The sequence below is a fragment of the Chionomys nivalis genome, chromosome 1, assembly GCF_950005125.1.
Source record: "Chionomys nivalis chromosome 1, mChiNiv1.1, whole genome shotgun sequence".
Lineage (NCBI taxonomy): Eukaryota > Metazoa > Chordata > Mammalia > Rodentia > Cricetidae > Chionomys > Chionomys nivalis.
The window spans coordinates 138457626-138483395 of record NC_080086.1 but is presented as its reverse complement, the minus strand read 5'-3'; the positions used below and the strand labels follow the sequence as shown (position 1 = coordinate 138483395).

General features: G+C 40.9%; 1 protein-coding gene across 6 annotated transcripts in view; it reads right to left on the bottom strand.

Moving 5' to 3' along the window:
* Itsn2 (intersectin 2) overlaps positions 1-25439 on the bottom strand; it is a 121528-nt gene extending 96089 nt beyond the window's left edge. For 3 of the 6 annotated variants that reach the window (XM_057787832.1, XM_057787863.1, XM_057787872.1), the window contains exon 1: positions 24942-25283. The gene's annotated coding sequence lies outside the window, so the exon portion shown is untranslated. The other 3 variants (XM_057787848.1, XM_057787841.1, XM_057787855.1) reach the window with 3 other exon arrangements.
* Positions 25440-25770: the final 331 nt, after the last annotated feature.

Here is a 25770-nt window from a genome sequence, read left to right as displayed (position 1 = left end):
ATCAACTGCATAAATTAAGTATGTAAGAATAACGTGGAGGTTAGGGAATGGTGGTGCACACCATTAATCCCAAGACTCGAGAGGCAGAGGCAGGTGGAGCTCTGAGTCCAAGGCCAGCCTGGTCTACAAAGCAAGTTCCAGTATAGCTAGAAACCCTGTTTCAAAAAAGAAAAAGAAAAAACAAAAACAAACAACAACAAAAAACCCATGGAAATCCATAACAGGTTTTAATCACCTGAAAAAAAATCTATCCAAAATAAATGTAGTACTGTGTTTTAATTAAGCTCTCTAAGTTTAAAAAATCATCTAAAAATATTGGAGTAGATAGAAAAGCGCACAGACACACATGGAGGTACAGTTTAAAAGTAATTATCAAGCCAGGTGGTGGTAGTGCACTTGGAGGCAAGGCAGAGGCAGGTGCATCTCTGTGAGTTTGAGGTCAACCAAGTCTACAGAGCAAGTTCCAGAACAGCCAGGTCTACACAAAGAAACTCTTTTTTTTTTTGAAAAACCGAAAAAAGAAAAAATTAATTATCAAAAGGCATCACAATTATTAAAATATATTTATGTTTATTTAAACAAGTGGATTGGTCTTTGTAGCTAACAGCTCTAGGTTCGGACCTGCTTGGCTCTATTCCTAAATGTGACCATAGGAAAGTTGTTTAACTTTTTTTAAGTCTTATATTCCAGCCAGGAAGTGGTGGCACACACCTTTAATCCCAGCACTCGGGAGGCAGAGGCAGGCAGATCTCTGTGAGTTCGAGGCCAGCCTGGTCTATAACAGCTAGTTCCAAGACAGCCAGAACTGTTACACAGAGAAACCCTGTCTCAAAAAACAAACAAACAAACAAAAAGTCGTAGATTCCTTGTTTACAAAAATACTTGAATCAGTATTTTTTCAGTAGTACATAATACACACTGTCTAACACATAGTGTGTATTCAGTAAATGATCGCTATTCTGTAAACATGCAGAGAATGTGAAGCTTCACTTTTGACAACCCCATTCATTATTTAACTGTAAAATAAATACAAAATTCAAATTTTGTTACAAGAATCTTGAAAATAGGACTAGTGAGGGACAGTTAAAAAGACCACTCCATACCTCCTCTATTTAACCAAATAATTTAAATATTTCTAGTTTTACCTAGAAAAATACTTGGGTAAGTGATTTGGAACAAAGCAGTTGGAAAGGGTTCACATGAAACTATCACCAGAAAAACTGGCTGAATGGCTGTCAAAGGTACTGTTCCAAGATACCATTCTATTAGTGAATTCAGTACGCTAGCACCCTATGCTAGCAAGAATCCAGTCCTCTAACAAATTAGATATGGTTACATTTTATATTTATTCAGTGATTTGCAGTAACCCTCCAAAAAATGGCACATAAATCCAATTAATTTATTGACAAGAGAACTGACAGCTGCCTTTCCTCCTACAGAGCAAACTAATCCATCTACTCCATGTTTTAGTGAGCAAAAGGAGAGGTGATTAGAATGGTTAATGGCAAAAACCATCCTTCTACACAAGAAAGAACAGCCAGACTGAGCCAGAGGGACAGGTAACCTCGCAAAGGCTTACTCAATAATCCCACCTCTGCCAACCATACGCTCTTCCTTAGCAGACAGTGAGCTGTGGACTGCAGCTGTTGTCCCCTCTCCTGTCTTACTCTTTCTGGGTAGGAGGAAAGTTTAGCATGAACATGTTGGTTTTCTTCATTCCTTTCTTATAAGATAAACTCCCAAGCATTGGAGTTGTTTACAAAAAAATGAATGCCAAAATTCTGGTGGGTGACAGAATTCTTATAGAAGGTACTGTGTTCAGCCTTACAGGATGAATGAGAATTAGTTACAAATAAAAGGTTAAAACCTTGAACTTAACTGTGGCAGAACGGTGTTTTAACGGGTTTTACAGAGAAGAAAATACATTTCATTTAAGATAGACAATCCTGAAAAAAAAAGGCCGAAGCAAGGAGCTCAACCAGGGCAAACCGAAAACAAAGCCTGGCACCGAACTAGACAGTGGCAGTGGGAAGAGCTAAGAGGAGGTAGAACAGCGAAGTGTTCAAAATAAGCAGAACTCATCGGTTCTCTGGAAATGAGTGACTGTGGAATAAAAGGAAACAAAGAGACAACTGCCAGAATTAAAGTCTGTGAGGTTGGGAAACCGGTGCCATAACCAGTAAAAAAGTTGCCACCAAAGGAAGTCTCAACTACTCATGACTACAACCTCAACTTCCTTAAACACAAGACAATTCTACAAATAAATACATTTTACTTCCTCCATGTAAATGATCATAAGCAATATTAAGACCTACGCCAGAAAACAACTATCTACTTAGATGTGCAGCATCAGCCGCTTCCATCTTACTCGCTTCCTGTAATAGACAAGGTTTAAACATGAGAGAAAGTTTGTCCAAAACATTACATATAACATACTATGTAACCATCTAAAGCACCAAACACAGTGTCGATGATGACTGAGATAACAGACAGAGAACAGAATCCCATGGACTGAAAACCTTTAATCAGTTAGATCTAAACTTACAAACCATCTGTCTAGAACTTTTGGCTAGATATCGTGTATTCCATAAAGATAACAAAATGTCATATGGCTGATAATCAATTATCACAGTTATAATCCTGAAATAAAATTCGAGAACAACCAAATAATACAATGGACAGGGAGGACAAGCCTCCTGGTATTACAGAATCTCTTCCACCTCACATGTAGAATTCACCTATTCATGTATGCAGGCACCATACTGAGGCATTTACACATGTATAAAGCATTTGGTTGACTCTAATAGCATCTGATTATGGTAATATAATTTGTTGGAATCAGTAAGTTTTTAAAGCATACCACTGCATCTGCTTTAGTTACATTAACTTTCTGTCACACTTTAGAATCATTAATTGTGACATGCTAAACAATTTTCTAGTTTACCAGCAGACTTGGACAGAATAATAACTGGGGCTGGAGATAGAGCTCAGAGATAGGGCACCTGCCTAGCATACACAGGTCTTGGGTTTAATCCCCAGTACATCACAAGAAAAAAATATAATTGAAATCTTGAAAAATAAAAAAGATCACATAAGTGTGTTTTACATTTTTTAAAATAATTGCTAACACAGGGTGGTGGAGGTACACGCCTTTAATCCCAGCACTCGGGAGACAGAGGAAGTCGATCTCTGTGAGTCTGGGGCCAGCCTGATCTACAAGAGCTAGTTTCAGCTACAAACCTGTCTCAAAAAAAATAATTGCTAATATTTGCTTAATGATTTCTATTAATTTAATAAACCTCTGTTAGTAACCTACCGTGTGTCGTGTTCAGTCACTATTCATCAAGAACTCAACATTCCACTCCTGCACACAGCCCTTCAGATGCCCAAGGGCTATGTACCTGAAATCCACTCCTGCACACAGCCCTTCAGATGCCCAAGGGCCATGTACCTGAAATACACTCCTGCACACAGCCCTTCAGATGCCCAAGGGCCATGTACCTGAAATCCACTCCTGCACAATCCTTACAAGGCAGATATCTTACTCGTGTCACAAGTGAAGGCACAGAGAGATTAAGTTACTTGCCCAAATTCAGTGTCATGAAACAATGTGGAGATTCCAAACTTATCTTATTTTAGAGCCTGAGAACGTCTCCCTGTAGGCTTTGTGCACCTTTTCCTTTCTTAAATGAATATAATAATGATACCATATGTTCATATGTTTTAGGGGAGAAGAAAAGTCTGGCCAGGCTGCTGCAACACTGGAAGCACAGATCAAATTGACTGTTTCTGGCCTCTTGACATAAACTGAGAAGGGAAGGGTAATTAACCAGCATCTCCTCGGGTACACGCTTCGTGAGTGTCCAACCAACACCCTGCTCTACTGCGTAGAGGGTAATGTACAACAAGTGGCAGTCTGCGGTCATGATCTGAACTGATAAGTACTGTGGAGGACGTCAAGACACCTCTGCAGAACGCCTACTTGGTGAATAACAGGTATAAGGTCAAGACTCATGTGACTGAATGTCAGCCAAATGCAGTCTGGAGAAGCCACCAAAATATAATTTTGGGATTGGGAAAGTATATGATCCTGATGAGAGAGAAAAGTGAACTGCTAGACCTGGAGACGTTTCTATAATGGGTCTTAAGACCCAGGAAAGAAAAAAACTACAGCCATTTAAAATTCAAAGTGGCTCAGCAAAGGGTGGAGGTTTTGTTTGTTTAGAAGCACACAATTATAGAAAGGAAAAATTACAGCCATTTAGTCCAAGATACCATTTTCAAGATAGGAAGACTAAAAGAGTTGAAGAAGCCCACAAGTTAGTGAGCAGGAATGGACCTGGAAACCACACCCCTCCATCCAGAGAAACGTTTGTAAGAGTGTCCCAGTCTGGCCAGGCAGAGCACTTGGAACGCTAACAAGTCTACAGATATCCAGGACCAACACTTGAGGCTGAGTCAGCAGCACGTCATATGTGAATTAAGAGAGCCTTTTAGACTAGTTTCCACCCCCCAAAACCTTCTCGCACAGCTACAAGTTTTGTTTCTTCCCTCACCTCACTGGCGTTCCACTCCTGCTTATACTCTTCTGACTTTGATAAGCATGCCTGGCACACATGCACCCACACACACACACATGCACACACTATACAGACACATGTGTACACATACATGCACATTAGTAACCAGAATTTTTAAAGATTGACTATATAGAGAACTGGTAGAAAAGAAGAGGATCCAAACTGCCTCCTTGAAATCCTCCAGACACAGGAGATATGAATATCAGCCATACTGTTCCCCGCAACGTGGCTCTTCCATAACTGGTGGGGAATCTTTTTTTCTTGTAAGCATACTTTTAGAGATAAAAATTTATCTCTCATTAAATTCTGAAGCATTTTAAATTTTGAGTAGAGAGGAAAGCTTGTATTCATCAAATCTACTTTGAATCATAATAGTTAAATAGCTTAAATAAATTTGACTAAAGGCCTGACACTCAAAAGCATGATAGTACAGTTCCTGATGGTATATATTCATTCTATCTATCTAATCTATCTATCTATCTATCTATCTATCTATCTATCTATCTATCTATCTATCTATCTATCTATCTAGACTTTTCAAGACAGGGTTTCTCTGTGTAACAGTGCTGAGTGTCCCAGAACTTGCACTGGGATCACTGTAGTGATGTTTTGTTTATGTTTTAATAAATAAAGATTGCCTGAAGATCAGAGTACAGAATTTAGCCACTAGAAGCCAGGGAGTGGTAGCACACACCTTTAATCCCAGGACAGAGACAGAGGCAGAAGGAGCACTGTTAGTTCAAGGCCACCCTGGGTTACATATACTAAATCTGTCTAAAAGAGAAACAGAGCTCACACAAAGGTGGTCCCAGCACTTGGGCTCACATGCCTTTAATCCCAGCACTAGAGAGGTAGAGATGGGAGTGATATGGTTGAATGGAGAGAGGAATATAAGGAGGAAGGAGACAGGAGCTCAGAGCAGTCTGAGGTTTGGTGGAGACAGTTGGAGTCTGAGGTTTGGTGAAGATAGTAGTAGTTTGAGGTTTGGTGGAGACAGATGGAGTCTGAAGATGCAGTCTGAGGACACGATCACCCCTTCAGTCTGAGTACTCGTAGAGGTAAAAGAACTCGCTAGTGGCTGGCCTCTCTGCTTCTCTGATCTTCAGCATTAACCCCTATATCTGACCCTGGGTTCTTATTAAGACCAACTAGAATTCATGTTACAAACCAGGTTGGCCTTGAGCTCACAGAGATCCACCTGACTCTGCCTCCTGAGTGCTGGGATTAAAGACATGCGCCACCACCACCTTCTGGTATATATTTTAAATTTGTTACTACCTTATTGTTTATGTGTATGGATATGTGTTTAAGTGTATGGATATGGGTGTGCACACATAGCAGCAGTCATGTGGAGGTCAGAGGACAACTCTCTGGAGTCAGCCATCTTCTTCAGCCACGTGAGTCCAGGGGAACAAACTCAGGTTGCCAGGTTTGAAAGTTGGTGCCTTCAGCCACTGAACCAACTAACCAGCCCAGGTTGTTTTGTGTTTTGAGATAAGGTTTTGATATGCATCTTAGGTTTGACTAGAACTCAGAACTCAGGATCCTTTAGACTTAACCTTTAAGCCTGTAAAATACCACCTGGAGCAATGACATTAACCAATAGAGAAGCTCTAGGAAAACGGAGATGTGGCTGTTAAACTTGGGAGACAAGTTGAAACAAAAATAACAAACTTCAGTTGTAAGCATAATTTGACATATGTTGGTAGGAGTGACCAAGAAAATGGAAAGACTCTGAGCTACAGACACATATTTGGTAATCATTGGGGACTAGGTATAGTTGCAATCATGCCAGGGAAAGAATGTATCACGAATAAAAGAAACCAGGCATGGTGGTGGCACAGGCCTTTAATGCCAGCACTCAGAAGGCAGAAGCAGGTGGATTGCTATGAATTAGAGGCCAGTCTGGTCTATATAGTAGAGTTTCAGGGCCAGCCAAGTCTATATAGTGAGACCTGCCTCAAAAACAAGCACAGAGAAAGTGTTCCAAGGAGGAGTTATCATTGCCAAGTGACACACAAATAAAGGCTAAGCTATGAGTCTTAGCAACCTGTCAGGATCGGTTCTAATACAAGCACAGTTCCAGTGACTTCAAAGTCAAACTGATGTGGATTGTGCAGTTAAAGGGAAGGTGGCTCAAGAAATATGCAGTTGCTAGGCATAGGTGAAGCTAGATAGTAGTAGTGCACTAGGGAGGCAGAGGCAGATGAATCTCAGTGAGTTTGAGGCCAGTCTGATCTACAGAGCAAGTTCCAGGATAGGTTCTATGGTGGGGGGGAGGTGAGGAAAGGAGGATTACTGTATTCACTTTTTAGACAGGGAAACAAAACTATTTTCCTAGAGAAAATGAAATTCTCCAAAGGAAGTGAAAAGAGACCTTTACCTACATAAGTAGAATCAGATAGCTCTTGAACATAAAGTCACACCATGGGACAGAATTTCTGGCTCTGGGAATAAAGTTCAGATATGGCAACAGGAATGAATACAGAGATTTACAAGTATAAGAGCAGGAAAATAGGAACAGAGAAAAAAACAGATCTCCTTTTTTCTTTCCCTCTCTTCAAAGGGCAGGGTTGAAGAGACTAATTTCTTGGACTCTACAGTGTCTAAATGTGAATTTCTTTTCTGAGACAGAAAAAGGGAAGATCACATGCAAATCAGTTCCCAAGAATCAGTCAAACATGTATCTTGTAGACCAGGCTGGCCTCGAACTCAGGGGATTCACCTGCCTCTGTCTCCCGAGTGCTGGGATTAAAGGTGTGGGCCACTACCACCCGGCTGCAGTTTGATTTTATATCCTACAACTTTACTAGAAGGGTTTATCAGGTCTACAAGTTTTTTAGTGTAGTCTGTGGATCTTTTAGGAAAGTATCTGAGAACAGGAATAATTTGCTTTCCCCCTTTCCCATTAATATTCTTTTAATATCCTTCTCCTGTCTTATTGCTCTAGCTAAGACTCTAAGTACTACATTGAGTAAGGGGGGGAAGGGTGGGGACTGCTCAGGCTTCCCCCAATTTGTGTAATGTTGGCTACAGGTGTGTCATATATGCTCTTATTATGGTATGGTATGTTCCATCTATTTCCATTTTCTACAGAATTATGATGAAGGCAATGTTGAACTTTGTCAAATGCTTTTTATAATGGTATTTTATTTATGTTTTAATAAAGAAAGATTGCCTAAAGATCAGAAGGGCGAAGCTAAGCCACTAGAGGTCAGGCAGTGGTGGTATACACCTTTAATCCCAGGATTTGCGAGACAGAGGCAGATGGATCTCTGTAAATTCAGAGCTGCCCTAGGCTATACAAAATCAATGCAAAAACAAATTCAGGTGGTGGTGGCCTATACCTTTAATTTTAGTTCTAGGGAGTCATATGCCTTTAATCCTAGCACTAGAGGGAATATAAAAAGAGAAGAGAGAGAAGCTTAGTCAGCTTTGTCTGCTTAGGCCCCTTTAATCTGCTTAGTCTGTAGGCGCCCAGACTTGGTAGAGGTAAGACTTTTCTAGTGGCTGGCTGCTTTGCTTGTCTGGTTTTGGGGCTAAACCCCAATATCTGACTCTGGGTTTCTATTATTAGTGCTACAGCTTTTTTCTTTATCTATGAAGCTGATCATGTGATTTTTGTTCTTAAGTTCATTTATATGATACATTTTCTGATTTGAGCACACTGAAACATCCTTGCATCCCTGGGATGAAATCAAGCTGGTTATGATGTATAATCCTCTTCCATAAATTCAGTTTGCAAGTACCTTGTTAGGGTTTTTACATCTCTGTTCATTAAGAAAATTTATCTATAGATTTCTTTTTGTTGCTGTGTCTTTATCCAGCTTTGGAATCAGGACAATATTGGTTTTGCAATTAGTTTGGTAGTATTCTTTCCCTTTCTATCTTCTGAATAGCTTGAGGCACGGTGGTATTAGATTTCTCTTCAAAGTTTGGTAGACTTAAGCAGTGAAAACACACTATTCACAATAGCTTCCAAGAGAAATTAAAAACAATCTAGAAGGCAAAAGACCTCTACTGTTCTAAGTCAGCTATGATAGATGTATTACTCATGAAAATAGATATTAAAAACCATAGAATTTGGCACTTTAAAATGGTGACATTTATTGAAAGTGAATTATGAATTTGTTATTCTAAATAATCTAACATTCTTTACATTTCATAAAATATGTTTTAAGAGTCTAGTCTTTATTTACAAGTCACGAATGAACTATTCCCCCTCCGCTTTTCTCCTCGGTGCCTACAGCACTACCTACCATGCTGATGACCTTTCTACTTATGAAGGCTTCCTTTCACTTCCATTTCTTCTTGTACATAATGTCTAGTGTTCTAACTTCTGTTTCATACTTGCGCACCTCTATAAGACTGTCAACCCCTGAGTTTGTCTCTTCATTTTCATATACCTTAATGTCCAGTTGCCATAAGGTAGATACTAACATATTCTTTAGCACAAACTTGCAAGAGATTAGCCTACTTTTAAGAGACAAGCAGGCTAAGTTACTTTGAAAATAGATCACCTAACTCAAGTTGAATCCCAGTGTATGTATTCACAGGTTTGTGGTCTTACCCACAACACACACAGAATGTTCTAATCCATGTAGGTAGTTGGACCAAAATGCAAGGTTACTTACTTTAAGGCTAATATGTAGTGATATTTTATATGTATTTTAACAAATAAAGCTTGCTGAAGATGGGAGAAGCAGAGCATCAACCACTAGAGAGTTCCTTTACCTCAATTCTCAGACTGAAGGGGCAATCGTGTCCTCAGACTGAATCTCTAGACTGCAAGTTTCTACCAAACCTCAGATTGCACTGAGCTTCTGTCTCCCACAGCCTTATATTCCTCTTTCTGCCCAACTTATATCACTCTTGTCTCCAGCTCCCTTGAGCTGGGAATAAAGGCGTGTGCTACCACTGCCTGGCCTCTAGTGGCTTAGCTCTGCACTCTGACCTTCAGGCAAGCTTTATTTGTTAAAAATAAAATAAAATATCACTACACTAATATATCATACCTGAAAAACATCTGGCCATAGAATATACACAATATACACTTCGACATTAATAAATGTTAAGTTTAACAAACAAAGCAACAAGAAGTCAAGAGGGCATAAAAACAAATAATGAACTAATCCTGAGTTAGTACTCAAATGCATGCTGCAGCTTTACACCACTTACAGAAGAGTTAGTCAACAACCCTGAACAAGACAATTCACCCACACAATGGGGAAAACACATCGAAGAATAGTATGTGACTCACCCTCTGCCCAAAAAGGAGGCTGAAGGCCCAGTTCTGGAGCCTATTCTCATTTGTCTCATAAAGAGTAAATATTTAAACCAAACTATTCACTTGGGTTGAAAAAAATGTATGCAGGAAAAACTTGAATAATATGCTTGACTTTCAAGTAAAATGTGACTTCTTGGAAACAATTTAATTTTCAAGGTTTTAAAACTTTACAAGAAAACCCAAAGAAAAGGATAAACAGAGTCATCTACATAACTATGTGAAGATGTAAGGTGTTTTGTTTTTGAGACAGGTTTCTTTGTGCAACAGCCCTGGTGTCCTGGAACTCACTCTGTAGACCAGGCTGGCCTCAAATTTGTAGCACGAATAAAAAAACCCAGAGACAGACACTGGGGTTCAACCTGATGATCAGAAAGCAAAGCAACCAATCACTAGAGAGACCTTTTACCTCTACTGAATCTTCATACTAAAGGGGCGAGATCCTATTTCCACGAATCCTCAGACTTCACACTCCAGAAAGTTCCTGTCTCTTCCCCTTTATATTCCTCTCTCCGCCCAGCCATATCACTCCCGTCTCCACCTCCCTAGTGCTGGGATTAAAGGGCATGGGATCCCAAATGCTGGGATTAAAGGTGTGTGACTCGCAAATACTGAGAATAAAGGTGTAAACTACCACCACCTGGTCTGTTCCCAGGATAGCCTTGAACTCGCAGATATCCATTCGCCTCAGTCTCCTGAGTTCTGGGATTAAAGGTGTATGCCACCACTCCCTAGCCCCTAGTGGCTTAGCTTTGCATTCTGATCTTCAGCAAGCTTTATTTATAAAACACACACACACACAAAGATACCACCACTACACAAACTCATAGAGATATACCTGCCTCTGCCTCGAGTGCTAAAGGAAAGAAAGATGTGTGTCACCACTGCCTGGTAGTTTTTTTTTAAATACATATGTAAAAGGTAATCAAATGGGGAAAAAACACAGAGAAGATAGCCAGTTAATACCTTTAATGTATAAGAAGCTATTAAACAATTAATTTACAAAAAGTCCTTATTAATAAATGCAAAAATCACTAATAATTAAGAAAATGAAAATTAGCACATGTCTTAAATCTCAGGCCTCCAAAGGCAGAGGCAGGTAGATCTCTGAGTTCAAGGCCAGTCACCCAGTCTAGAGAGAGTAGTTCCAAGATAGCCAGGGCTACACAAAGAAACCCTGTCTCAAAAAAAAACCACTTGTGTATACATTCACACAGAAGAAAGAAAGCAAAATTTAATCTTACATCATTTCTACTCATAAAGTTACCAAACAAAAACAAAATTCCAACCTTCACCCTGGCTAACACCCAAACTAGAAAACATTGGAAGAACTGGGTGCAGGCACAGCTTCTGGGAGAACAAACAATGTAGCTTTTCACCTGAAAACATACATAAAAAATCCTACCAACATCCATACATCTATAACACCTTGTCAATAATTCCACTTCTGAGAGCCTGTCATAGGAAATAACACTAAGAATTTTAAAAAATGCCTTCTTTACAAAGATATTAGCAAACATGGAAATAGTATCACAATGATACTAGAGCATGGAGTTAATATTAGGGTATCACTCAAAATTAAATTCATATGCAGGTAAACAGATAAAATATGAAATCATTATATTAAGTAAAATAAGCCAGACTCAGAAAATACTCTAAGTTTCTTTCATATATGGAAAAATGTAATGTATATACACATGTTTGTATATTTATATGTGTATTTATAGGTCACAAAGCTAGAGACTGGAAGAAAATATCTTAAAGAAGGTAGAAAGCAGGTAAAGGAATGAATGCAATAGAAAAGCAGAAGAGAGAACTGATGTGGAATTCCCCTCTGTATGTGTGAATACCACTGGTTAGTAAAGAAACTGTCTTAGGCCTATGTAGGACAGAACTTAGGTAGGCGGGGAAAAAAAACTAAACTGAATGCTAGGAGAAAAAAGGTGGAGTCAGTGAGAAGCCACATAGCCCCTCTGGAGACAGATGCCGAAATTTAACCCTGTAGCCACAGCCTTATGGAGACACACAGATTAATGGAAATGGGCTAGTTTAGGATATAAAAGTTAGCCAGAAATACGCTTAAGCTATTGGCCAAACAGTATTGCAAATAATATATTTTCTGTGTGGTTATTTTGGGGCTGAGCTGGGAACTAACTAGCAGTCCCCTACAACAAATTGGTGTGCCAACATGGTTGACTAAATCCATGTAAAACCTGAGAAAGCTCGGAAGGAAATCCTAGTCAGAAAAAAAAGAGTTTAACACAGCTTCTTGCTCTGTTTGTGGGCAGTGTGCTGCAGCTTCTTTAACAGAGGTTTTCTTGATTCAGCGGTAGCAGGAAAAAAAGCCACATGGTTTTGAAGCAGTGGCTTTCTGGGTTGTGCTGCCAGCACGAACTCTGGCTCTTTTAGGAGGCCAAGCATTTAAATGGGGTTTATGGGCAGCATGCTGAAAGTTACTTGGTGGCAGCATGGGCCAACTGGTTATCAGAGTTGAGGTAGTGAGGACAGCTCCTACCCGGCAGTCTCAGAGGCAGTGAATGGACTTCTGCGATGTCAGACTAGGCAGAGCCAACAGGCAGGACCATATTTGCCCTAGCAATGCTGCTGCTTAGGTTTTTAAGAAGGACTTAACATTTTAAGCAGCAGTCCTGGTCAGAAAAAAATTACAGATACACAATAAAGACAAATTCAGATGAAAAAGACCTCTAAATGGGTCACAGTGTTGGATAAATTTACGTAGGCTTGGGAGAGAGAAGAAAAAGAGTATAGAGTCATAAAAGGAAGTAAATGATTCAGAAAATAAAAATAAAATAAAGTCTTTAAAGAGACAGAGTACTGACAGTCATAGATTAAAGGAGTAAAGACAATAAAATAAATATTTAAAAGGTAATAGAGTAAAAAAAATAAGCCATGTAAAGATGGAAAATACACAGAGGGTCTGAATTATGCATAGTATTGTGTTTTCTTTGAATTGTTTGACTGCGAAGGAGCTAAGTACAGAGAGACATTTCATTGTACAGACTGATAAACTAAACCAACATATATGTTTTAGAGGTATCATGATTTCAGAATTTGGGTCTAAGGATTTGTTGTTTTGGAAAAGAGGTTCTGCATTTGTTTCCACAGAGGATGAGAACCTGTGAGATTCTTCTAGACTAATGTAGTTTGATGGACCAAGACCCCCCCCCGAAAGGTCGCTGTGAATACCCCCAAAAAATTACTTCGCTCAACAAAAAGCAGGAAGTCGGGCTGACGAGGGAGGGGGACTTGATTGGGGGAGGGGGAGGGAAATGGGAGGTGGTGGTGGGGAGGAGGCAGAAATCTTTAATAAATAAATTAATTTAAAAAAGCAGGAATTTGGAAAGAACTATGCCCATATTCCTAAATATTGTTTATAAATGTTTGTTTACATTTAAAGGGTGATATGCTATAGAGATTTGTATTGGTATGGATTTTGGTTTATTGATACAAATTTAAGGTCAATTTTGTTATACTATGTGTGTATATATATTTCTGCCCTTGATTAAGGTATTCTGTTTGTGCAGCTTATTTTAAAATGTAATGTATAGCTGGGCAGTGATGGTGCATGCCTTTAATCCTAGCACTCGGGAGGCAGAGGCAGATGGATTGCTGTGAGTTTGAGGCCAGCCTGGTCTACAAGAGCCAGTTCCAGGACAGGCTCCAAAACTACAGAGAAACCTGCCTCAAAAAATCAAAGAAATGTAATGTATAATAAAGAAATATAGATTAATAGAGAGTCATCTATAATATACAAGTTTGTAGTCATATTAGATTTCTCGATGTACAGAGATGTATTTCAGATGGATAGGCATTCTTCAAACCTTTCAAAGACTACAGAATATGGCATAAAAATGTTTAAGAACTTAGGACTTTTCATGATATGAGACACATCTGCTCCTGGCAGCACCAATTATTTCAAGAGGAAGATGGGCATCAGAGACTTCTTATGGAGTTTGCTAGCCATTGGACAAGAAACTGTTCTTGCCTGGACTGCCTGATGCTATGCTGTATAAACTGGACATGCAGGACCCACAGAGAAGTGACTGCTGAACTTGCCTAAAGGTGAGATGGTCCTTTGGTCATTCCTGCTTCATGAAAGAGTCTGCCAGACATTCTTTAAGATATAGAAAAAAAAGTGACTGACAAACTGCCAATATAGGTGGACCTGTCTTTGAAATTTCCTGCTTCATGGAAAAGTCTGCTGGACACTATGGGCCAGTAGACTAAAGATAGTTGGCCCAAAGTTACAGAAGAACTTTAGGTGACTGTCCAGGCAGCAAGATGTCCCTGTCAATTCTAGAGTTTTAGAAGTTGCTTACGAGGAACTTCCTGTTTACTTAGGAAATATTATATTCTTCTGGAGTCTTTGATGGAGTTAAAGAATAGTTACAATTATAGTTTTCCTTAGTAATGATAAAAGATGAGGTGGATATAAATATTGTAACTATAATTCTTGCTTGATACCTATTTTGTTATATGTAATTTCTCTGTGTTAAAGTTAAACCTTCCTTTTTATTTAAACAGATGCGGGATTTCCCTCTGTATGCTATGGATACCACTGGTTAATAAAGAAACTGTCTTAGGCCTGTATAGGGCAGAACTTAGGTAGGTGGGGAAAGCTAAACTGAATGCTGGGAGAAAGAAAGTGGAGTCAGTGAGAAGCCATGTAGCCCCTCATGGTGATACACATATTAATAGAGATGGGCTAGTTTAGGATATAAGAGTTAGCAGAAATACACTTAAGCTAGTGGCCAAACAGTATTGCAAATAATATATTTTCTGTGTGGTTATTTTGGGACTGAGCAGCCAGGAACTAAATGGAGGAAAAAAGGGAATTGGCCAGAGGGAAGGGTACAGAGGACAGCAGTGGGAGGAAATGAAGGAAAACAGTATGTAATATGTATGAAGGTGTTATGAGGAAACTCATTACTTTGTATTTCAACTAAAATTAATTTTAAATATGTTTAAGGTACCAAACCCTATAGTACATGTTTTCACATGTTACCATGGTTACCTTGTTTATCAGTGATGCCACCATTTCAAGGACCACAGTAGGAGAGTCTCTGGCTCACATATACTCACCAATCATGATGTTGGCCCAAGATAAATCAACTTCTGGAGTTTGCTTTGATTTGTTAATTACATTTTTTTTTTTTTTTTGAGACAGGGTTTCTCTGTGGTTTTGGAGCCTGTCCTGGAACTAGCTCTTGTAGACCAGGCTGGTCTTGATGTTTAATTACATTTTAAGGGAGACTTCATTAAACAGTTTTGTAAGACCCATGTAAATGTTTAAAAAATTGAAATTTTAATTGTTTCTAAAAGAGAATATGCAGCATCCCAGCCTACTCCCTCATTGTAAGCATTCCAGAGCAGGAAACACTCACTAAAGCTATCCAAAGATGAGGGTGCCTATGACTGTTACATTTATTAGGAAATAGTGATATTATCCATGTATACCTCTTAGTCTTTATAGCTCTGTGCATAAATATTACATGAAATATCTACCTTTTTTGAGACAAGGTTTTTGTATTTAGCCTTGGCTGGCTAGGATGGAACTTGCTATGCAGACCAAGCTGGCCTTGAACTCACAGAGATCTGCCTCCCCTGCTCCCTAGTGCTGGGATTAAGGGAACGCACCACCATACCAGGTAAATCTCTACTTTTTAAGAAAAAGAAAATGCAGACTTAATGAGACTGTTACATTTACAAAGCTAACAGCCTAAGTCCTAAACAACAAAAACTATGCTCTTAACATCATTGTGTGAGGCGTACACACGTTAGGCGTACACACGTGAGGCGTACACACGTGAGGCGTACACACATGAGGCGTACACATGTGAGGCATACACATGTGAGGCGTACACACGCACTCGAAGTAGACACTGAAATATGATGGCCACTGGCATATAAATTTCAAATATATTTTTATCTCACTAGGTTTCATCAGTTGGCATGTACTACTTTCACAAAAGAATATGGCCAAGTGTTATACATGCCTTTAACCCAAGCATTTGAGAGGCACAGGCAGAAGGATTATAGCAAATTTGAAGCTAGCCTGGACTACACAACAAGTTCTTGGCCTGTTTCAAAAACCAAACCAACGAAAAGAATTTAAGCTGAGAAGGTAAAATTTAGGACATTTAAAGACATGGAAAAGCATTTATATTAAATGACATAAACTATATTGTTAATGTTGATTAAAAGTACTTACCCTCTTTCAAAACCAGCCATCAATATATCTCAAAATTAGGCTAGTAAATTAAGAATAGACTGTCTCTTATTAAAGATAGCAAAACAGAAATCAGAAGCTGGTGAAAAAGAGTTGCAGTTTATGTGAAAGCTCTAACCTAGAAAAGCAATGATGACAGCAAAGGCCTCACAGGCGAGAGAGCTCAGGGTTTTCTCTGGGATTTTAGGCAAAGGCTTCCAGTTTACCAAACTTCCCTGAGTGTTTCATACTTTTAGCAAGATAATGTCAGTACTCTATGAGTTCTTCGCTATATTAATAAAAGATTTAAGAAGGTAAATTGCCCCCTGTTCTATAGGAGTAGAGATGGATACTCTAGAAGGAAGAATTCTGAGCACTATAAGAAAGTATACTGGGTCAGCTGGCTGGAACAGTGTATGCTTGTAATCCCAGCTACTGGGAAGGTGTCAAGTTGGGGGGTGGGGAGGACTCAGCTGTAGCCAGGAGTTTGAAAACAACCTGAGCAGCACAATAAGACCCTTTCTAAAAGAAAACAGAACAAAACAAACATCAAACCTCCCCACAAAACCAAGAGAAAAAACCTACATCCATACCCACAAGCACATACTGGGAGCAAGCAGGGCTTTATTGCTTGGCTCTCCCAGAAGCAAGGTTGTGACACTCAAAATCATCCTAAAAACTCACGGCACACATAATGGGAAATCGCCAGCTGTGTGTGTTTTCACTCAGTTTCAGTCTCTGGGCTTCTACTCTTTCCCTGCCTGCTTTCAGACCAGCTTTCATGTTACTTCCTCAGTCCAGGTTTCTACTTCATATGCTCTGGGAGGGGACTCACTGCTTTGTGTTTGTGGGGGAGGGTATATAAGTGTGTGTACAGGTGTGCACAGGACTTGGTTTTTTATGTGGGTGCTAGGGAGTTGGACTTGGTCCTCATGCTTGTGGAGCAAGCCCTTTGTCAGGTGAGCCATTTCCCAGCCTTCAATCTTTGACACCAGCAGCACCACCAGAGCACCTTGAGTTCAAGTCAGTGCATCTGCCCAGTCACCAAAGAAGAATGCACCAAAAGTTAGAATTCCATGTACGTGCTATGGGAACGAAAAGGGCAGAAGATGAGTGCCTCACTTTGCCTTGAGAAACCAGGACGTTATTAGATGAGTAATCTCAGAGGAAATGACTCCTACATTGAGTAATGGGTACTAAACAATAGGTTTCAGACAGCAGGTTACTGTGATTTTTAGGAACCAAGAACAGAAATAGACAAAGGTACAGAGGAAAAAAATCTAAGACTTTAAAAGATGATGTCAAGTCACACGCCTTTCATTCCAGCACTTGGGAGGCAGGTGGATCTCTGTGAGTTCAAGGCTAACATGGCCTACAATAGAGAGTTCCAGGACAGCCAGGTCTACATAGTAAGACCTAGTCTCAAAAAAATTTTTTTTAAATTTAAAAAAAAAAAAATGTCAAAGGAGCTAATCCTCCTAGGGGATGCTGTAAAAAGTAAATGAGTTATTAAATATAAAACACTTAGGAAAGCCGGGCGATGGTGGAGCACGCCTTTAATCCCAGCACTCGGAAGGCAGAGACAGGAGGATCTCTGTGAGTTCGAGACCAGCCTGGTCTACAGAGCTAGTTCCAGGACAGGCTTGAAAAATCAAAAAAAAAAAAAACAACAACAAAAACACTTAGGTATACAGCATATACTTACTCAAAAAGTGCTACCACCATTATCATTTTTCTTAAATCTAGAAACAAAGCTACAAAAAACATGGGAAAATCTGTATAACTATATGGAAGACATACTTCTTGCCAAACAAAGAATTCTTAGAATAAACAAGAGCCTTTGAGGCCAGTCTGGGCTACAACAGACTGTCAAAAGAGATTAGGGGGAAAAAAAAGGAAGGGGAGGGGAGAGAAGAGAGGAAAGGAAGGAACAAATGAACAAAGTAAGCATGCCGATGAAATGAGAAATCAGAAAGGAAAGTTTTCCAGTATAAATGGAAAAAAGACGATGTGATGCTAATACTTAGAGGAAGAAAACCTAAAGTACTCTGAATAAATTGGTGTATTTTTTAAAGGCAAAGCTTTCAAGAAAGTGGGGAAATAAGACGGTGTTGTTTACACATTCATACTAATGCATTCTCCTGTAAAATAGTCTGGTAATATGTTTACACAGGCATTAAGAAGTGTCCATACCTTTTGATCCAATGTCTCTCTACTACTTGAAATGTATTCTGGGGAAATACTCATAATCATGAAAACAATTACAGCTATAAGGATGTGAACTGCTGCAAGATAGAGATTACAAATGACCTTAGCAGTACAGAAGCATAGATAGCAGCCATAAGCAGAAGAGCAAGGTCAGAAATCAATCCTAGGTCTGTCGTCTACCAGTGTGGACTCTGGGGAAATTATTATACTCCCTCAAACTCAACTACAAGGTTCTTATAGAGAATCTAATGTCTAAATGAAGCTGGGCAGTAGAGGTGCATACCTTTAATCCCAGCATTCAGAAGGCAGAGGCAGGTGGATCACTGTGAGTTCAAGGCCAGCCTGGTCTATAGAGCAAGTTCCACGACAGTCAAAGCTGTTACATAGAGGAGAAACCCTGTCTCAAAAAAAAAAAGACTAAATCAATTTAAATCAATTTATGCAAAGTATCCCCCAAATAACTAACATATAGCTACTGCTCTATAAATGTTACACACTATTACTACTCTTCAGTAGTGAGGACAAATTATTCACCAATAAAAGTATATGGTGGATAAGTGCATCGTGAAAACAGAGCCACGCTTTGATAAATATTACTTGTAAGCTACAAAGAAAAGTCACAGAACAGAAACCAAGCATGTAGTCCAGTGGAAAACCACTTGCCTAGTGCACTACATGTCAATCCCTGGCACAGCAGGAAAACATATTAAATTATAACAAAACACATGACAACATAACATAGGTCCATAGTCAGCAGAGACTAAGTTCTAGGAGAGCTACTAAAACATGAGCGATGGCTATGTCTGGAAAGTTTCATAGTCTTTGTGTTTCCCTATAGCGTCTCCATTTTCTACACAGAACATTTATTATTCATCGTAATATAAATAGTACACATACAAAGTCAATAAAATTTAAAACCAAACAATACAGTGCTTTCAGGAAAAATCAAATTAAGTGTCCATCCCAAACTATTTGGCAAAACTCTGCTTTAAGTGCACACTATGTGGGGGAAAGTTTTTTTCTGGTTTCAGTAACTAGAACAAATACCAAGACCTGCCAGGTACTAACAAAATAAATAACAATAATAAACTATCTTAAATATGTTATTCTGAAATACAAATAACTTATTTATATGAAGGCTACCATTTATTCTAAATTCAAGAAATTTTATTCTTTCTTCTCTTTTCCTGAATTTAAAGCCACTATGGCAGGACACAGTTGTATATTTTGTCCACTGGTTATATAATCATTACACTGGGCATGCCTTACAAGAAATCATATAATATTTATGGAATGATGGAGTGAAAGAACAAATTCTATGCTATGAATTATGAGTGATTTCTGTTGTCTTTAACTTTCAAAGAGAGAGCAGTAGCTGGAATAAAGGAAAGAAGCTGTTACATGATACGGAGAAAGGCAAAGATGAGGGAAGATACACTGGAGAGAAGCCCAAGATGGACTGAAGAGCGAGCTGCGAAACTCTACTCTTAAGAGGGGGTTGCCATTATACTACAAAAACTAGAAAGCCCAGGTACTAGAGAGTACTATAGAAAAGGCTTGCAGTTACCCAAACCCAATCCAATGGTCCTTTACATTTCATTCATCCAAGTTACTCAGTTCTCGGAATCCAGTGCGAACCAGTAGGAACCAAGATGTTGGAAGAAGGAAGTAGTAACTCCAAGTCACAGTTACTGGAATGAATGAGGGGAGGGCAAGGAAACCCCAATACAGGCTGTCTCTGCAGCAAAACAAAAGATCATTTTATAAGCATCTCACTAAAAATTTAGCAGTGGAAAACCTGAAATGCTCTAGTGAGAAGGCTTCTCTTCTATCTCTTCGGTTTTCAGATCTTAATAAAAATAGTTAGTAGCAATACTACTTTGCACTCCTATTTGACCCACACCACTCTTGGCAAATATGATGGTGAATACTGAGAGACAACTTGACAGGATCTACAACTACCTAGGAGATAAGCCTCTGGCCAGGCCTGTGAAGGATTATCTAGATTAAGTTAAAGAAGTGGAAAACTCCACCCTGAATGCAGACTGCTATTCCCTGGGCTGGATTCTGCACTATGTACAAAGGAGAAAGCCAACAGAGTATCTGCATTCATCTCTCTGCTTCCTGAGTGCAGACGTGGTTACCTACCAATTACCTGTCTCATTCTCCTGCTGTGATGGACTAGACCCTCAAACCATGTGTCAGTAAACTTTTCCTTCCTCAAGTCGCTTCTTGTCAAGTACTATGTCGCAGCAACAAGAAAAGTAACTAACGGAAAATGTCACTAATCTTTGACATGATTAGTTATAATCCCTAAGAATCATTTCTAAATCAATGCCACCAAATGTTATTAAAATTATAAGATTTATTAACTTGACCTACCTGGTATTTATATTAAAGCAGTCATTTGAGAAGTGCCACAAAAGCCTATTAGATGGAAGATGGAAATGGGGTCAAAGATTCCAAGCAGCAGCAAAAAAATGGCAAAGCAAAGGTTGCTCCTGTCCTAAAGACCAGTGTGAACCCTGCAGGCACCTCAGCTGATCTCCCTTGTCACTACCCTCTCTCAACACCAGCTTCTTCCTAGTCAAGGAAGAACTGAACCCCTGCCAAGGCTCCGAAGTGATTATCCAAAGCAGTAGAAACCAAGGGAGCTAAGGGTCAGAGTCCTAGACTGAGGTGAAGGCCAGATCTTCTCATCTATTTTCAGTCTTCTCAGAGAGTTCATTTGGATGCTGATTAGAAAATGAGTACCAAAAGAAAAAGCTAATTTCTTTTGGAGTCATTAGGATAAATCACAAACCAGAGAGAAAGAGACAGAGCCACAGAGTGAGGGAGAAAATAGCTTGAAATTTCTCACTGAAGCAAGCTGGGATGATAACAGGTAACATTTATTACGTACTTCTCCTAAGCACAATCACTAAGCACTTTGTAGTACATACAACATTATGAAATGGGTACTATTATTATCCCTGTTTTAGAGATAAAGAAGAAAACAGAAATTAAGAGAATTTTTAAAACTTGCTTAAAGTCATACAACTATTCGGAGCTGGAGCTGGGGTAGGAGGTCTAACTGAAGAGCCCATACTTTTATCCAACATAGTTATAAATACACATGCAATTTTTATTAAACCAGACTTTTTCTCAAATGAATATGTATTCACAATGAGAAGGATCCAGAAAACATAAAACAAGTGGTTAAACACCACAGGTTAAATCCCTACCAGCTGGTTGTAGACCCCTGCATGTCTGCCATAATCACAGCTGAATAGCTGTACTGCAAATAACAAAGTTATGCAGTGTCTTGGTCTGGCTGTGAGGTCATGTTTTAATTGAAGCTCTCAAAACACTGCAAATGAAATATGCACTCTTAGAGTTATGAAAATACATTATATCTCAGGCTATTCACTGTCCTATTTCTGCTCAGTTTCCTCCCTCCCTCCTCCATTTCCTCTCTGCCTCATATCCTTTAAAGCTGGTTCAGTTCCTCTTTCTCAAGAACACCTACATGCACATTGCACCCAGGGGAGTGCTAACCCCTGTCTGTGTGCAACAGCTGTAGATGGTACAAACTTACAAACAACAAGAGCCAAGAGTGGAAGTACATTCTAATGGATGTTCAGTTTTAGACCTATGCAACTGCAGAAATAATTTGAAATATTCTTGTTGGGACCAATTAAGTCCTGGCCCTCAGCTGCTCTTCCCTGTCTAGAGCCTTCTAATTGAAGTTACTAGAAGCTGTGCCTAGTCTAGAGGATCAGGGGATGGGATTTTCACCTGTTGGCCATTGACTGCAGAGTATTTAAGCCTCCATGGTGCTATTAAAGATGGGCTTTTGGTACCAGTGTTGGAAGGTCTGTATGTCAGTCTGTCTCTGCGTGTGTTTCCTCAACCTCCAGCCCCTTGCCCGAAGCTCGCGAACTGGATTCTAGCGCATAGAACGCAAACAGGGGGGTGCGGTGTGTGGCAATTCTTGTTTTTCTATTTCACACTTGGAATCTGCTTTTAACAATTGGCATACCCCAAAAGTCTTCCCTTGTTTAGCCATTTTTGCAAAATATTTTTTCCAAAAATTTTCCCTAAGTCTGAAAATACAAAAGCAACCAACCCCCAAACAGGTTGTTAGACAACAAATATATCATATTTTAGTAACATAATTATCATATCCTGAATAATGTACAGCGCCCAACGTAAACATTCTACAGTGAAACTTCTGAGATGGGTGTGAAGGTGCACACGTGGTATCAGCAGTGGGCAGAATGAGGCAGGATAAGTTCGAGGCCTGTGTGTGCTGAATAATGAGACTTTGGCAGTGTAAACCAAGGGCTTCAGATGCAGCTCCATGGTGAAGCACTCTCCTGTCCTCCCAGAGAAGCCGGCAAACCCTAGCCCTGGCAGTCCCTGCTAGAGCTGACAAACCTAGCTCACCCTCCCTACATGAGTACTCACGGTGATTCGTTTGCTCTCTCTATATATTGGACATATATATGTATATGTTCTATATATGCATATATACATATATAGAATGCCCATATAACTTTGTTTTACCTGAACCAAGATGCTATGTACGAGAACATTGGTGCTGAAGTTAAAAGAATCCTAACCTGAAATGGGATGCTCACACTTACTAACTCTGAGACCTAGAGCAGCTAAATGCTAATTTAACATTTCACTTATCTGATGGGAGGACATTAATTACCTACGAGGCCTTCATATGCTTTAAACAGTTATATAAACACTGAACATAGGCTCTAATACTAGAAAGTGTGCTATAAATGACCACACGGGAGATAAACTGTCATACTAAAGGAAGTTTAGTTGATGATGAACAATACATTTTCTTTTATTAAAACGATGGAACTCTGTGAAACTCTACATTAAACATGAATTAGAACTAAAAAAAAAGTCTGCATGTACCCTGTACCCTGATGGCAGAGAGCATGCTCAGAATGTGTGAAATGGTTGGTTCACTCCCTAATACACACACAAACACACACATCCCTGAAAGTTCTAAGATTATATATGAAATTATCCAATGTCAAAGATGATGAAAATCTTGAGAGTTCCTAAGTCTGGGTAATGGGTGCATGCTATTTTAAATATTTTTGTAAAAACATATTTATTTTTCAAGTACAAATTGAATCCCCTGAGTGTACGTATTTCTTCATATTCAGGAGAAATCAGAATTTGAGTCTTAAGATGTACTGAACAACGGTATATTTCTACTCAGTAAAGTTTTCACTAACCATTCTACCTTTCATTATAAAGGTGAACAACGAGAATACTTAAATGCATTAAATGTTTATAAGCATGCAGATTTTTTCAGCTCCATATCAGTATTACACCAAACAGCAGCAACACGCTTTTTTTCTGCATCCTTAAGAAAGAAAGAAAGAAAGAAAGAAAGAAAGAAAGAAAGAAAGAAAAAAGATTTTCACTTTGCTTGCTTGCTTATGAGGCAATCATAGGAATAATCCCTAACCTATAGGTAACTGAATTTTGCAGGCCTCCTATCAATCTGTATAAAGGCTGTGGGCAAGGCTTCTGGATTGCTTTCAGGTTTTATCAGTGACAATATAGCAAACCTTCAGAGAGAAGTAAGCAATTTCTCAGAGGCTTATGTAGTTTGGCCTCCAGTCTGTGCTACTGAAATTAAGCTAACAGCACAAAATTCCAAGTGACAACTTGCCTCCCCTGAGTACAACACTCGTGAAACGGATCAAAAAGCATGTAACAAAACGGTAGTTTCTGTGCTAACTTCAGTTTCTATTATGAAGTAGCTGGCTCTATCCAAAATGTTCCTATTCATTATGAGTCCAAGTTTCAAACGAACCTATTGGCCACGGGCAATCGCTGAACAACACAGCCCGTGACCAATACTCGCAAACAGCATCCTATCTGCAGAATGAAAGCCACCTGCATTTGCAGCCTTAGTTTCCCCAGCCACAATGCACTTGCAGGCGTCTTTTCTCCCTTCCTTAAATAGGCAATCAACTTTACTCTGGTGACCGAGGTTCCCTGTAGCCGTGCTTCCTATACACCCTGGAAGTGCATAACGCAGAACAGAAGCCAACGCTTAACATTTCCCAACTTTAGCTGTTAAAAACGCGAGCTGTGGACGCCAAGCATCCGCCCACTGTCCTCTCGTGACTCGGGCTACTTTGACGCACCGGGATGCGGCTCACCTGACACTCTGCACCAACGCTGACCAAGAAGGGGGGGGGGGGGGGGGAACAAACAAACAAACAAATAAACTAAGCCAAAATTAAATGGGTCTCCAAGGCAACGCGCAGCCCGGTGCCCCTAAGGAAAGCCGAGGACCGCGTCGCCCCTCAGCAAGAGGCGGCGGCCGTCACCTGCCAAGCAAGGCCGTGCCGAGGGGCCCCAGGGTCCCGGCCTCGGAGAGGAGCGCGGCCCGCCGATCCCGCGGCCGGGACAGGAACCCGCAGCCCAGGTTTCCGCCAGGCTCACCCGAGCCGGGCCGGGGCCTAGGGCGGGGGCCGCACGCGCTGTCGAGAACGGGCCCCGGCGGTCTGCGGCGCGCGGCCCCCTCGGCGCGGCCCGTGCAGCCCCGGGGCCAGCGGCGCCGGCACCTGCCCCGCGCCCCGCAGCAGCAGTGCTGCCGTGCGGCTTCACCCACCTGGCGCCTCGCGCGCGTCACCGCGCCACCGACCCCCCGCGCGCTCCTCGGCACCCGCGCCGGGGAAGACCCTGCCTTGCGGCCGCCGCCGCCACCGCCGCCGCCGCCGCCGGGTCAGTCGTCAGGTCGGCCGCAGCGAACCTGTTGCGCAGCCTGTCACGGCCGCTGGGCTCCGCCGGCGCCGCCTCAGCCCCACAACAACATGGCGGCCGCGGCCTCCGCAGGAAGCCGGGGGGCGGGGAGGCGAGCGACAGGCGGGCAGTGACGGTCCGCCCGCTTGCTTGCCCGGCCGGCCACGGGGCACCGACTCCCCACCGCGGGGGAGCGCGACACTGCGGGACGTGCCTGCTCACCCCGGGAACCGTGGAGCCCTGGACCGCGAGGGCATGGGCCGAAGCGCTTCGCTTCCCGCGACGTCCCGAAGCCTCCGAGCTGACAGCCCTTCCAGGAGCTGCCGCGACCCACCTGGCTCCTCCTCTACGAGGTGACTTGCGGAGGCTGGGTGGGACGTTTCCTGCCACACTGGACCCCAAGTTTTTGGAAAGGGCCAAGAGATGTCCAGGACATCCCTATTGGACCACACATGGAACTTGCTTTCTCTGTCACTGTGGAATCGTCTTATTCACTGAAGGTCTCTTCGTTGATGAGGGAGCTAGAATTTCCTGAAAATGGGGAAGTTAGTGGTGCAAAGGAGTTGCCTCCACCTTTGAAACAGACCCTTCTCAGGAACTCCCCTAAAGGAGTTATCCGCACCCAAGAGTCGGCCATCCATTCACCATCACACACACACACACACACACACACACACACACACAGACAGAGACACAGA